Below are 14,293 nucleotides of genomic sequence, written 5' to 3'. Positions count from 1 at the left end.
TTCCCTCTCTCCCTGGGCCACGTCGTTCAACTGGGAGGACAGATGAGATGACAATTTGTGCATTTAATTGCTTCAATTTCCTGCCCAGAGCCTCGTAGTCTCTTTTGATCTTCTGGAGGCTATTGCTTGCAGTGTCATTGGTTCCCACATGAACCAAGAGGAAGGGGTATTTGTCAGTGGGTTTTATGATTCCTTGCAGTCGTTCAGTTACATCTTGGATCTTAGCCCTGGGGAGACAGCACACTTCCCGAGACATCTTGTCAGGCCCACAGATCACTGCTTCTGTTCCCCTCAGTAGGGAATCCCCTATCACCACTACACGCCTCCTCTTAGGTTTGGTCAGGGTTCTTCCGTGAGCTGTCCGTTCCAAGGTCGCCTGCACATTCCCTGAGGACTGGCTTTGCTGCTCGTCTTCATATACCTGATCGACTGTAATGAGGGAGAGATCCTCAAATGGAGTCTGCTCTTCGTCTTCCATGCTAGGGGAGAGGACCTCAAAGCGATTGTGTATTTCTAAACAATCAGAGCGAACCCTGGGCCTCCTACTTCTTTGAGTCACGTTTCTCCATATATCTGGCTCCTGTGTTGGTGAACTAGCCTCCTTCTCAGGGGAGTCCCCTGTCTCCTCCTTGGTGGAGACGGTGTGCTCTGTTGCTTCCAAGAAGAGCTCCAGCTCTCCAATTCTTTGGAGCGTAGCTACACATTCCTCCAGTTGCTGGACTTTGTCTTCTAAGAGGGTAATCAACATGCAATTGCTGCAGGTAAAGCTGCCTGCAACCTTTGGCAAGATGGCAAACATTGCTCAAGAACCGCAGGCGACTGCAGCTGTTCCCTCCCCCTCCATCTTGAGAACGTGTCGTTGGGGGTGGCTACAGCGGTCCTCCATCATAAAAAGCGTGAAGACAGGACAAATAACTCCCCCCCCAAAAAAACCCTAGGTCTCCCCCAACAAACGTTTGAGACTAGCTCCCCTAAATCTAAAAGATGGATCAAACTGCGCCCACCGCTAGGCACGCGCCGCTGCCCTGCAAGCTCTGATAAGCTCCTCCCACAGCTAATCACCTGCCTCAACAGAAACCCTGCCCCCTCTGACCTTTGCACAGGGAGAGCAGCTAATCAGCCACAAAGAAACACACACACAAGAAAACCCTTTTTGCTCCTTCTTCAGATGCTGCCCTGCAAGCTCTGATAAGCTCCTCCCACAGCTCTTCTCCACCAGCCTAATTAGCCTGCTGGACATCAAAGACTCTGCCGCGGCACAGAAAAGTCTTGCTTTTCCCCACATACCTCTCGCAGTCTTCAGCAGTCTTACTCTCCTGTAAGTGCCGTGAATCTGGGCCCAAAACCTGTTGTTGGGATACTGCCAGGGAGACAAAAGGCCACTGGGCAGGCCTCCATCGTCAATTCCAGACGATCCATCGATCTCTCATAGAACAGCATCAGTCAATTAGCGACACGAGCCTCAGACACATTCCAGGACTCGTGCACGCCCTTTTCAGCAGACTCCGCAACAGAAGATGCACCCAGAAGAGCATATTTACAACTTTATTCAATGTTGGTCAGAACAAAGGAAAAACATGACTGCTTGCCTTCGTGTCGAGGAAAACAGCAAGAAACAAAAGCTATATACAAAACGGAAACTCCCTGTGAGCAGGAGGTACGCAGGCTTGTGACACACAACAGCCTGCTCCCTTTTTAAGGAGGAACAGAAATATCCTAACATTTTCAACCAAAACATGATGTCTCTGTGGTTGTGATTCCAGCATACCACTCTGTGACTCTTGAGCAAAACATGATCCAAAGCCTTTTCAATTCCTTTTTCTCTGTCAGACACTATGACAACTTTATCTGAATTGAGCAAAGGACACTGCTTTGAAAGGGTTTCCAAAAATCTCCTGTGATTGTCCTCTTGCCTGCTGTCATGTATCATGAACATTACAGGAATCAGTGGTGACTCAGTGAAAAGCACATTTTGAAATAATAAAGTAGATAGGCAGAAGTCTCCAAGTTGAAATGTTTTGTCATATGAAAAATGCATAGGTAAATCTGTCTTCAGTGACATTACTTTCCCAATTTCAGATGAGATATCCTGTAGGCCCATAACAACAATCACTGTAGGATACAGAGAGATATCATGGTTGAAGCCTTCAAGGAGTTCTGTCAATTCAAAAATACTGTACAAATCATCATGGCTGATTCGTGTACGTTGTCTTTCACGCTTAAGTATGTTTCTTACCTGCTCCAGGTTTTGTGGCTGAGCTACGGGTATATGAGCTGAGTCAGTTACAGGGTCATTACAAAGGTCTTGATAGATTTTTGTTTTTTGTTTTTTTAATAATTTTATTAACAAACCAATCAAATCACATTAGTTCCAAATTACAAAACCGAATTTTAAATTTTTGTTGGGGGTACCCATGTTTCGAGCTCAGAAAGGGTCCAATCATCTCTTATTTCTGCTGCTTTGATGTTCACAGTTCTGTCCATTCATCTCTTTGTTGTTTTCCTTTACAAATCATCTTTCAATTTTCTTGTTATCGTATTTCCCCCCCCCCTTTCTTTATAACCTCTGAAATTCTCCACAAGCAAGTTGAAACGAACGTTGTTATAGTCCTGTGTGGATTTTCACATTAATCCAAAAGTCGTATTCAGACAGCAGACGCCATTTCAACATTTCCATAAAATACAGTCTCAGCGTCTGCTCATTAGCTTTCCCAGACCTGTTGCTCTGACATCAATCTTTTGAGGGGGTTCTGCCAGATCAAACGCAAGTCAAATATGATAACAAAGCCGTGGCTTCCACCCCCTCTTGACCGTCAATCCTGCAACAGAGCCTGTCTTGTCATGGCGGTTCTCTTTTAGAACTGCGACATCCCAAAAGCCTTCCATTTCCTTTCCAGATCTTCCACAAAGCAAAGCCTTTAGTTAATGATTCATTTCCACACAGCTCATTATTCCATCTCACTTGTTATCAGTTATTGCAACGGTTCTTCTTGGGGGGGGGGGTTGTTAGGTAATCACATAGAGAAAAAAAGAAAAGTTTTCCCCCCTCCTTTCCGCCCCGTTCCGACATACCGACATCTTTAATGTAGTCTTCTTTGATATATTTTCCTGTTCAGTCCAACCCGTCGCTCAGCTTCACAAAGGGTGATTCAGTTAGCAATCAATACTCCCTTTCTTCACTCAAAACATGTGCATTTGCTCTTCTCTAATTGTTTATCTTGAGCTCCTGCAACCAGGTCACGATCAGAAGTAGCGTCCGGGAGAACGAAAAAAACTCACACAAGGGCTTTCCGTCTAGTGCCCTCACCCCCTCCTTCTTTCGAACTTGGGGGTGATTTACAGGCAACCGCAGACAAGGCAGTGTTTTCCCATTCCCCCTGGGAAAACCCGGGAGGCTAATTACTCCCATATTAGCCTCTTAATTACCTCGTGTGAGCCGGAGAGATGGTATTGTCAGCCATCTTCCAATGCGCCCCTAGCGGCCCCCCGGTCTTGATAGATTTTTGAAGGCTAAGCGCTTGTATCAGAAGTCTTTCCTATTACTGAAGGCATTGTCCATACATGTGTTCTTAGCAAATTTCTCTTTCTGTTACCATGAGGAAGTGCATGGAATTCCTTCTCATCTCCAATATAGTGTAACAGAACCATTTCACAAGAAGGCTCTAGCAGTGTATAACTGTACCTTATGAAGTTGCCTGTACTTGAACCAGTTTTGATTTTATGGTAACATTTTCTCAACTTCGGATCCTTTTTTGGCCATAGTCGAACACCACAGTTGATCCAAGAATATTGATCACAGCACCAATAGTTTTTTTCCTGAGGAGAACCTTTGAATGAATACAGGAAGGCATCACCACCAAGAGGCTTGCATGGCGGATCATTTACAATCTACTGATAATCAGGATGAGTTAGAATATGAAGGGCTTCTTCCACTGTAAAAGGAGTGGTTCTCCTACAGTATAAGACCATTGTGAAGATTCCTCCCCTCTACAGAATTGTGAAAGCTTGTTGCATAAAATATACAGGGAATATCTCTCTCACCAGTTCTGCACCTCCAGTTTAGATTTTCCAAGTCAGGCAACCTGAACTGAGCTCCACCCAAATCTCAACCCCCCTTAAAGAAACAGTTCACTATTTCTTAGTTTCACTTTCCATTAGTTTCACTTTCCATAGTCATAAGAGGAGATCCACTGGCAGAGGAAGAGAGGGGTGGGGGGAGCGCATCGCCCCCGGCACCACGATCCCGGTGGGTTCCATCGCGGCTGCCCCCCGCACTGGGTGCCACGCCCCCAGGCAGCGTGCCACACCCACAGGACGTGCACCACGCCCCCAGGACGCACTCCAGCCACACCCCCACCTGCTCTCCACCCCCGGTGCCAGAGCATGAAACTCTGCCACTGAGGAGATCCATTCACCATGCAGTGCAGCAATAGTTCAGTCCTCAACTGTATGTTCTCCAGTTTGATGAGAGATAAGGCCAAGCCAAACCCCACATTCTACATGTAAATGGGAGGGCATGTGGGTGGATTCTCCTTCTGGATCAGTTTTCTCCAGTACCCACAACTAACTTTGTTTATTCACTTCATTTGCGTACAATCTTTCTCCCCAGTGTAAGCAAAGAGGTTAACATCATTCTCCTGTCCTCTATTTTATGCTCACAACATCCCTGCAAAGTAGATTAGGCTGATAGTGCGTGACTGGCCTAAGGTCAGCTAGCAAGCTTCCATAGCGGAATGGGAATTCAAACCCAGGTCGCTTAAATTTTAATCCAGCACTTCAAGCACTACACCACACCGGTTTTCCAAGACTTGGTGAGCCAAGAGTAGAACATCTAGAACAGGGGTCTCCAACCTTTCTGAACCTGTGGGCACCTTTGGAATTCTGACACAGCGTGGTGGGTGCAACCACAAAATGGCTTCCACAGAAGGGCTGCTGCAGGAGGTGAATCCAGCAAGAAAATTGGGACCACATCTTACCTTCAGACACACTGTTGGTGGCAGCTGCTTCCAAAGCAACATCTTAAAAAATCTGCACAGCCAATCAGTGGTGGTGGAACCCGCTCCGGCACCCGTATGGGCTGCTGTGCATGCGCAGTCCATACGGACATCGTGCGTGCGCAGTCTGTACAGACGTTGTGCATGCACCGCCAGGCGGTTTGCCCCATCCCTTGGCGCCGCACTCCAGGTGCCGGAGAGGGTTCCTCCGCCACTGATTGGCTGTGCAGATTTTTAAGTTGTTGCTTTGGAAACAGCTGCCACCAACAGGGTGACTGTATGGGCTGCCGCTCACGCGGTGACCGTACTGACTGTGTGTGTCCTTGGCTGCTCTACAGCTGGGGGGAGGCAGTGGGCCATCTTGTCGCCCTCCCCAGGGTGGCACCCGGGGCACCCCCCGCCCCCCTTTGTATGCCCCTGCAGCCAATCAAATGTACTATGACCAATTTGAAGTCATGTTAGGCACAATTCACCACTGATCCTGTCCACTTTCTAAAAACACATGGTGGACTCCAGGAAAGGTGTCAGCAGGCACCACGGCACCCATGGGCACAACGTTGGAGACCCCTGATTTCAAAGTTTGCGCTGACAAAATCTGTTGGCAAGAAAACTTGCAGTTAAACCTCCATTTATAATTACCCCCCCAAAAAACAATCAACTTTTGTCCAAAAACCATTTGTAGCTGAATTGACGTAAGACAGATGATTGCTTTTCATGATTACTTTGGTGGTCTCCATCTAGTTGGTTTGATATATTACATTCACAGGCAAGATCATCACAATCTATGCCTTGGATATTCTTGTAGGTTGGCAGCATCAAAAAACTTCCAGGTGCAGTTCTTCACAGTGGAAGCTATGGATATGAATGTCATTTTAATACAGTGTTCTTACTAATGCAAATCATTTCAGACAGAGTTTTTATTTCGGTCATTCAGTGGACATTGGTGTGATCTTACAAGTAATTTGGTGGAGTCCATTTAACATCCATGACAATCCATGAGGATCAAAGTATTTAATATAGTGTTTGTTCCTTGGCTGTGCTCTGTGGTTTTTGTGGTTCATTTTGTGGTCATATACACCATGTGTGATTTGATGGTGATTTCAGGGTGACCAAACATAAAAAACCTAAGGATCCATGGGGATCCGTGCTTCATGAGAATGTTTTTACAGCATGGCAGTGCCCCAAAGTGATCTGGCCATGAACAGCATAGGTGGATGTGTAATGAATATGGGGTGACCCAGAAAACTGTGGAGCCGTAATTTAAAAAAAATAATAAAATTATTGAATTTTATAAGGATAGGGAAGTACAGAAAGGGAAAAGGGGGAAGGGATAGATAGAGAGATAGATAGATAGAAAGATAGATAGATAGAAATATAGATAGATAGATAGATAGAGATTAGAAATTTAAAAGACCTATAAAGATTATCAAATCCTACAAAGTACTGAGCACAAATATAACATTGAATCACAATGGTACAAAATAACTCAGCAAGCTGACATTTTTCAAGAGTTAAACAAAGGTTAGTGTACTAAATATTATTTCCAATTCTAGGTAGTTTGCTATAAGAGAAATACCAATAATAATAATAATAATAATAATAATAATAATAATTTATACCCCGCCCATCTGGCTGGGTTTCCCCAGCCACTCTGGGTGGCTTCCAACAAAATATTAAAATACAATAGTGCGTCAAACATTAAAAGCTTCCCTAAACAGGGCTGCCTTCAAATGTCTTCTAAAAGACTGGTAGTTGTTGTTCTCTTGGACATCTGGTGGGAGGGCGTTCCACAGGGCAGGTGCCACTACCGAGAAGGCCCTCTGCCTGGTTCCCTGTAACTTGGCTTCTCGGAGCGAGGGACCCGCCAGAAGGCCCTCGGTGCTGGACCTCAGGGTCCAGGCAGAACGGTGGGGATGGAGATACTCCTTCAGATATACTGGGCCGAGGCCGTTTAGGGCTTTAAAGGTCAGCACCAACACTTTGAATTGTGCCCGGAAACGTACTGGGAGCCAATGTAGGTCTTTCAAGACCGGTGTTATGTGGTCCCGGCAGCCGCTCCCAGTCACCAGTGTAGCTGCCGCATTCTGGATTAGTTGTAGTTTCCAGGTCATCTTCAAAGGTAGCCCCACATAGAGCGCATTGCAGTAGTCCAAGCGGGAGATAACTTGAGCATTCACCACTCTGGCGAGACAGTCGGCAGGCAGATAGGGTCTCAGCCTGCATACCAGATGGAGCTGGTAAACAGCTGCCCTGGACACAGAATTGACCTGCACCTCCATGGACAGCTGTGAGTCCAAAATGACTCCCAGGCTGTGCATCTGGTACTTCGGGGCACAGTTACCCCATTCAGGACCAGGGAGTCCTCCACACCTGCCCACCTCCTGTGCCCCCAAAACAGTACTTCTGTCTTGTCAGGATTCAACCTCAATCTGTTAGCCATCATCCTGTTAGTTTGATCAGCTCCGGCCCATCTGGAGCTGATACAGCAGAGTGTAGTTCCGCAGACGAAAGGATAAGTAGGTATCGTGCTACATGCTAATTTTATTTTTCATCTATACCGAGAACACACAAACGTACATCTTGCCTCTGTGAGAGCACAGAGCAACTCTCTCTCCAACAAAGAAATGACAGAACAAAGAAAAAGGAAACCAGTGTACGTCACATCCAGTCTTCCATTCCCGTGGGAATCCAACAGTAACTCGGACTGTGGAATGTAAACATTGTCTTGTGACATGCAGTTGCTGCTCAGTGAGGGAAATAGAAACCAACATCCTCCCCCTTTCTGTGTACATCACTGGGCAGCGTGTTCGTACAATATCAGTACAAACCCAACTTCCGTACATAGGTACAGTGTCGATCCCTTGATACAACCTTGGACAATACATCAGCAGGAATTTCATTACCTGGCATATAGGACACCGTTACGAGTCCCTTCTGAATACATTCCCTAGCATGTTGCAACTTCAATTGCAAGTGCTTAGTGCTTTGCTTACAACCTTCAGAATTCAGCAAAGCCAAACATGCTTTGTTGTCCTGATAAACCTGGATTGGACATTTGACAGGAATTTTCATGTCTTTGCACAATTGTAACAACCATTCACAATCCTTAAGTGAATAAGACAGTGCATTCAGTTCAGCTTCACAAGTACTTAAGCTAACTGTTGTTTGCTTCTTGCATGACCAATCAAATAGACCCTGATTGTACATGTAGCAAACTCCAGACGTACTTTTCCTGTCTGTAGTGTCACTTCCAAAACTTCCATCTGCAAATATTTCAAGACCACGAGACTTCTGATTGTTAAATCTCAGTCTGTAATGCATAGTGCCTTTCAAATAGCGAGCTATGCCTTTCAGAGCTTTCCAATCCTTAACAGTAGGATTGTTGACTTGTCTGCTAAGCAAATTACAGCTAACAGCAATGTCAGGTCTTGAACATCTGGCAATGAAGTTTAGTTTGCCTAGCACACTTCTATACAGTGTAGTGTCAGAAAATGCTCCTTCAGTGTCATCTACCTGATAACCTGTTGTCATTGGTGTGTCTACAGGGTTAGCATCCATCAGGTTTAGTTTGCTTAACACATCAGCAATTTTCCGTGACTGGTGTACTAGAATGTTACCATCCTGGTCTCTCTCTATTTCCAGAGATAGGTAGTTGGTTACCTCACCAAGATCTTTCATGTCAAAGTGCTCTTTCAGTTGAGCTAGGGCGTTGTTGTACATTTTAACATCTTTCCAAAAGAAAAGTATATCATCAACATAAAATAAGCAATACAGCTTCTTTTGCCCTTCCTCTTTGACAAATACACATGGATCAGTGTTACCTTGCTGAAAACTAGAGAAAACAATACTTCAGTGAGTTTAGAATGCCAGCATCGTGCACTCTGTTTGAGACCATAAAGGGACTTCTTCAGAGAACAAACAAATCCCTGTTTTACCTGTACGCCATCAGGTGGAAGCATATAAAGTGATTCACCTAGAGATCCATGCAAAAATGCTGTATTCATGTCGTGGTGAGAAACGTGAAGATTCTCTTCTGCAGCAAGCTTGAGCATAAGCCTGATGCTTTCATACCTCACGGTGGGTGAGTAGGTCTCGTGATAGTCTTCTCCTGGTACCTGTGAAAAACCTCTGGCTACCAATCTGGCATTGTGTCTGACTATCTTGCCATTTTGATCTGTCTTCGCTTTGAAGACCCATTTGCTTCCTAGCAGTTTCATTCCTGGAACTACTGGAACTAGCTCCTATGTTTTGTTCCTCTCTAAGGAATCAAGCTCAGCCTTCATGGCATTTAACCATGGCTCAGCATCCTTTGAATCCAAATCCTGGATTTCTTGGAAGCTTGAAGGTTCAAATACCTTCTTGGAGCTTTTAACAGCTGCAACTGCTGTTTTAGCAAACTCATCAGCAAATCTCTTTGGAGGTTTACCTTTAGTGGCTCTTTCAGACCTGCGAATTAGCCGTAAGTCTTCAACACTCTCCTCTTCCTTCTTAGGAGAAAAGTGGCCTATAGTGAAAAATGGTTCCTCCAATTCTCGATCAGAGCCTTCAGAGGGTCGCATAGAGGCTTTCGCACTCTTGAAATCCTCTGAATCATCTGATTCAGTCTCAGATTCAGAATCAGAACTTTCATCAGTGGGTGTAGGGTGTGGCTGTTGCTTAGGCTGTTGCTTATCCTCAGTCTCATCACTGTCATCAGGATAACATTGGAAAATTCCCACATTTTCCCCCCACTTCGCATTGTACTCAACACTTCTAGTGAGCCTAATTGTCTTAGAGTCAGTCATCATTACTCTGTAAGAACCTTTCTGGTACCCTAGAAAGATACCATGCAAACCACGCTTGCCTAACTTGGAGCTCTGTGGTGTGTGAACCCACATGTCAGAACAAAAAATTCTCATGTGTTTGGTGTATGGTTTCTTGCCAAACATCTTTTCATAGGGGGTACAACCAATCAATGATGATAATCTTCGATTGTAACTGTAAACAAAACAGCTCAAAGATTCTGCCCAATAACTCTCTGGAAGATTGGCATCATGCAGCAAGGTTTTCAACCCTTGAAGCAATGTTTGGCTTGCTCTCTCACAAAGTCCATTATGCCATGGCGAACGAGGACTTGACAAATCGTGTTGAATTCCTTTCTCATTCAGAAAAGCTTCAAACTGCTGAGAAGTGAATTCTCCCCCTCGATCAGTAAAAAGAGTTTTTACCTTCTTACCATGCACATTTTCCAACCAAGCACAGAATTCCTTGAACCTAGGAAATGCCTCTGATTTCTGCTTGAGATTGAACACATAAATATACCTGGAAAATGCATCAATGAGAACCATGAAGTACCTGTTTCCACCCAAAGAGGGCGATAGAGGACCAACTAGATCAACATGCATAACCTGGTATGGTTCTGTAGCTTGTCTACTAGACACCTTACCTTTCACAGCCATTTTCACTTTGTTTGCTGCGCATGCCTTACATTTTTTTTTGAATTATTTTTTATTCATTTTACAATACAAAAATATAAAAACACATAACACAATTTTTCACAAATACATTTTTTTTTGGAGTTCCCTCAGCTCTTCTGCAAATCCTCCGTTTTAGTCCTTCTTCCTCATTTCTTAATCTGATATTGCCTTTTATTAAAAACCTCCTCCCTCCCTTTTTTACAATATTTCTGATATTATTTTCACAGAGCCTCTTGCAAACCTACAAACGTTAATTGTTCATCGCAAATACTTTTCAAATAGTCTACAAATTTACTCCAGTCTTAAGTGAATCTGTGGTCTCGTAGGCCTCGGATCCTTCCTGTTAGTTTATCAAGTTCTGCGTATTCCATTAACTTCATTCTCCATTCTTCCATCGACTGTAATTCTTCTTATTTCCATTTTTGGGCTAGCAGTATTCTTGCCGCTGTTACTGCGTATAGAAAAAGCTTATAATCTTTTCTGTTTATTTCATTTCCTACCATTCCTAACAAAAATGCCTCTGGTTTCTTAACAAATGTATATTTCAACATTTTTTTCAATTCGTTATATATCATTTCCCAGAAGCCTTTCACCTTCTTACATTCCCACCACATACGATAAAAAGTCCCTTCCTTTTCTTTACATTTCCAACATTTATTACACACTTTATACATTCTTGCTAACTTCACTGGTGTTATATACCATCTATATACCATTTTCATAACATTTTCTTTTAACGCAGTACAGGCTGTAAATTTTAACCTTTCGTTCCATAGTTTTATCCATTCACATAACTGTATATTATATCCAAAATCTCTAGCCCAATGAATCATAACCGATTTAATTTCTTCATCTTTAGTATACCATTCTAGCAGCAATTTATACATCTTCGATAAAATTTTAAAATCATTATTCAATATCTCTATTTGAAATTTCGATTCTTTTTCAACATAACCTTTTTATTTTAGTTCTTTTTTAAACATTTCATTAACCTGATAATAATGCATCCAATCATTAACATATTCTTTAACTTCCTCGTAGGGTTTCAATTTCCATTTACCTCCTTCTTTAACAATCAAGTTCCCATATGTTACCCAATTCCCCCTCATATTGATCTTCTTTACACTCATCACCTCTAATGGAGACAACCAGTGTGGTATCCTTGGTTCTAATAGGTTTTTATACCTATCCCAAACTTCTATAAGAGATCTTCTGAAGATGTGGTTTTCAAAGCCTTTGTGAATTTTTTTCTTATCACACCATAAACATGCGTGCCAACCAAATCTGTTATCAAATCCTTCCAAGTCTAACAATTCTCCATTTTCTAATCTCATCCACTCCTTCAACCAACAGAGGCATGATGCTTCATAATACAATTTCAGGTCTGGTAGGGCGAAGCCTCCTCTTTCTTTCGCATCTGTTAACAACTTAAACTGTATTCTTGGCTTCTTACCCTGCCAGATATACCTTGAAATTGTTCTTTGCCATTCTTTATATATTATTGCCCCTTTGATTATCGGGATTGTCTGAAATAAAAATAGCATCTTTGGTAACACGCTCATCTTTATAGTTGAAATTCTTCCCCAAAATGATAACTTCATCCTCCCCCACACCTCCAGGTCCCTTTTAATTCCATTCCACATTGGTGTATAGTTGTTTTGAAACAGATCAATATTTTGGGGGGTTAACCAAATTCCCAAATATTTAACCTTCTTAACCACTTCTATTCCTGTTTGTTGTTGCATTGTTTCTATCAGACCTTGTTCCATGTTTTTAGCAATTATTTTAGTTTTTTTCTTATTTAGTATGAATCCTGCTACTTGACCAAACTGTTCTATCTCCTCTAATACCTCTTTAACACTTCTTAACGGTTCTTCCACAGTCAATACCAGATCATCGGCAAAGGCTTTAACCTTATACTCATTATGACCGACTGTTACCCCTCTTATTGATTTACTTTTCCTTATAGATCTCAGAAAGATTTCCAAAACAAAGATGAATAATAGTGGTGAAAGAGGACATCCCTGTCTTGTACCTTTAGTTATTTTTATATCTTCTGTCGTCACATTATTTACAATCAATTTTGCTCTTTGTTCCGTATATATAGCTTTTTTACCATTAAAAAACTCTTGACCTACATCCATAGCTTCTAAATTTTTTAACATAAAATCCCAAGATATATTATCAAAGGCCTTTTCTGCATCCACAAATATCAACATAGCTTGTTTTTCATTTCTGGCTGTCAGATATTCCAAAATATTAATTATATTTCTTATATTATCTTTCATCTGTCTGCCAGGTAGAAAACCAGCTTGATCTTTATGAATCACTTCTTGTAATAACTTTTTCATCCTCTTAGCTAAAATACTTGCACATAATTTGTAATCATTGTTTAGCAACGAAATAAGCCTATAGTTTTTTACTTGTGTTAGATCAGAGTCTTGTTTTGAAATAAACATGATAAAAGCTTCTTTCCAAGTTTCAGGAATTTCTTTTTTCTTTAAGATATTATTCATATCTTCTTTCAATGGTACTAGTAGGATGTTTTTCATCTCTTTATAATAAATACCTTGCCGTAAATCCATCTGGTCCTGGTGTCTTTCCTTTTTTTAATTCCTTTATAGCCTCTTTTATCTCTTCAGTTTCTATTGGGTCATTCAGTCTGTCTCTTTTATCAGTCGGGATTTTCTGCACCTCTTTTTCCTATAAAAATTTTTCTATTTTTTTCATATTGCTCTTCTCTCTTCTTTTATATAAATGTCTATAAAAATCCAAGAATCCTTTTCTAATCCCTTTCAGATTATCTATTTCAGTTCCCTCAACGATGATTTTGTTAAATGTATTCTGTTCCTTTCTTTTCTTAATCTGCCAAGCCAACCATTTTCCTGATTTATTAGCAAATTCGAAATTTCTTTGTTTCATTCTTTTAATATTCCATTCCACTTCTTTATTTATTATCATTGCGAATTGTGTTTGTAGAATCTTTATATTTTGTTTTATTTTCAAATTGTTTGGTTTTTTAATTAATTTTTCCTCATTTTCCATTATTTGTTTCAAAATCTCTTTTTTCCCTTTCTCTCTAAATTTATTTTTAATCGAATTCTGCTGAATAAAGAAACCTCTCATCACGGCTTTGCTGGCATCCCATACTATATTCATTTTCGTTTCTTTATTAGAATTGTTTACCAAATAGTCCGTCAAATTTTTGTGTGCTTTCATTAAAATTTCTTGATCATCGAGAAGGTTCTCATTTATTCTCCATCTAAACGTTTTTTCCTCAAATCCCTTTATTTCCAATTTTATTGCATTATGATCCGAGATTACCTTTGGTTGAATTTCAATTTCTAGAATTCTTGGTGTTAATTCATTAGAGACCCATACTTGATCGATTCTTGACAGTGACTGATTTGGTTCAGAATGAAATGTGAACTGTTTTTCTAATGGGTGTCTTAGTCTCCAAATGTCTATTAGGTTACAGTTCTGAATCATAGAAAAAAAAGTCTTAGGAAGTTTCCCATCTCTAGTCTTCCCCGTTGCCCTCAATCTGTCCATCTCCATTGAAACCACTCCATTCACATCTCCCATTATTATCATCTTTTGATCCATGAAATCAAATAGTTTTTCTTCCAAGTATTTGTAAAAATCAGTCTTGTTTCCATTTGGTGCATAAATCCCGACTATTATTAATTTCTCTCCTTGCCAGTTGATCTGGACTGCTATGATTCTCCCTTCGTCATCTTTAAATATTTGCTGAGCTTCGATCTTATTCTTTATATACAGTACTACCCCTCTCTTCTTGTTTCTATCAGATGAGATAAATTCGTTTCCTAATCTTCTATTAAT

Source organism: Podarcis pityusensis (genome assembly GCF_964106645.2).
Source record: "Podarcis pityusensis genome assembly, chromosome: W".
Taxonomy (NCBI): Eukaryota; Metazoa; Chordata; class Lepidosauria; order Squamata; family Lacertidae; genus Podarcis; species Podarcis pityusensis.
The sequence above is the reverse complement of the archived record's forward strand: the minus strand, read 5'-3'. Positions refer to the sequence as shown.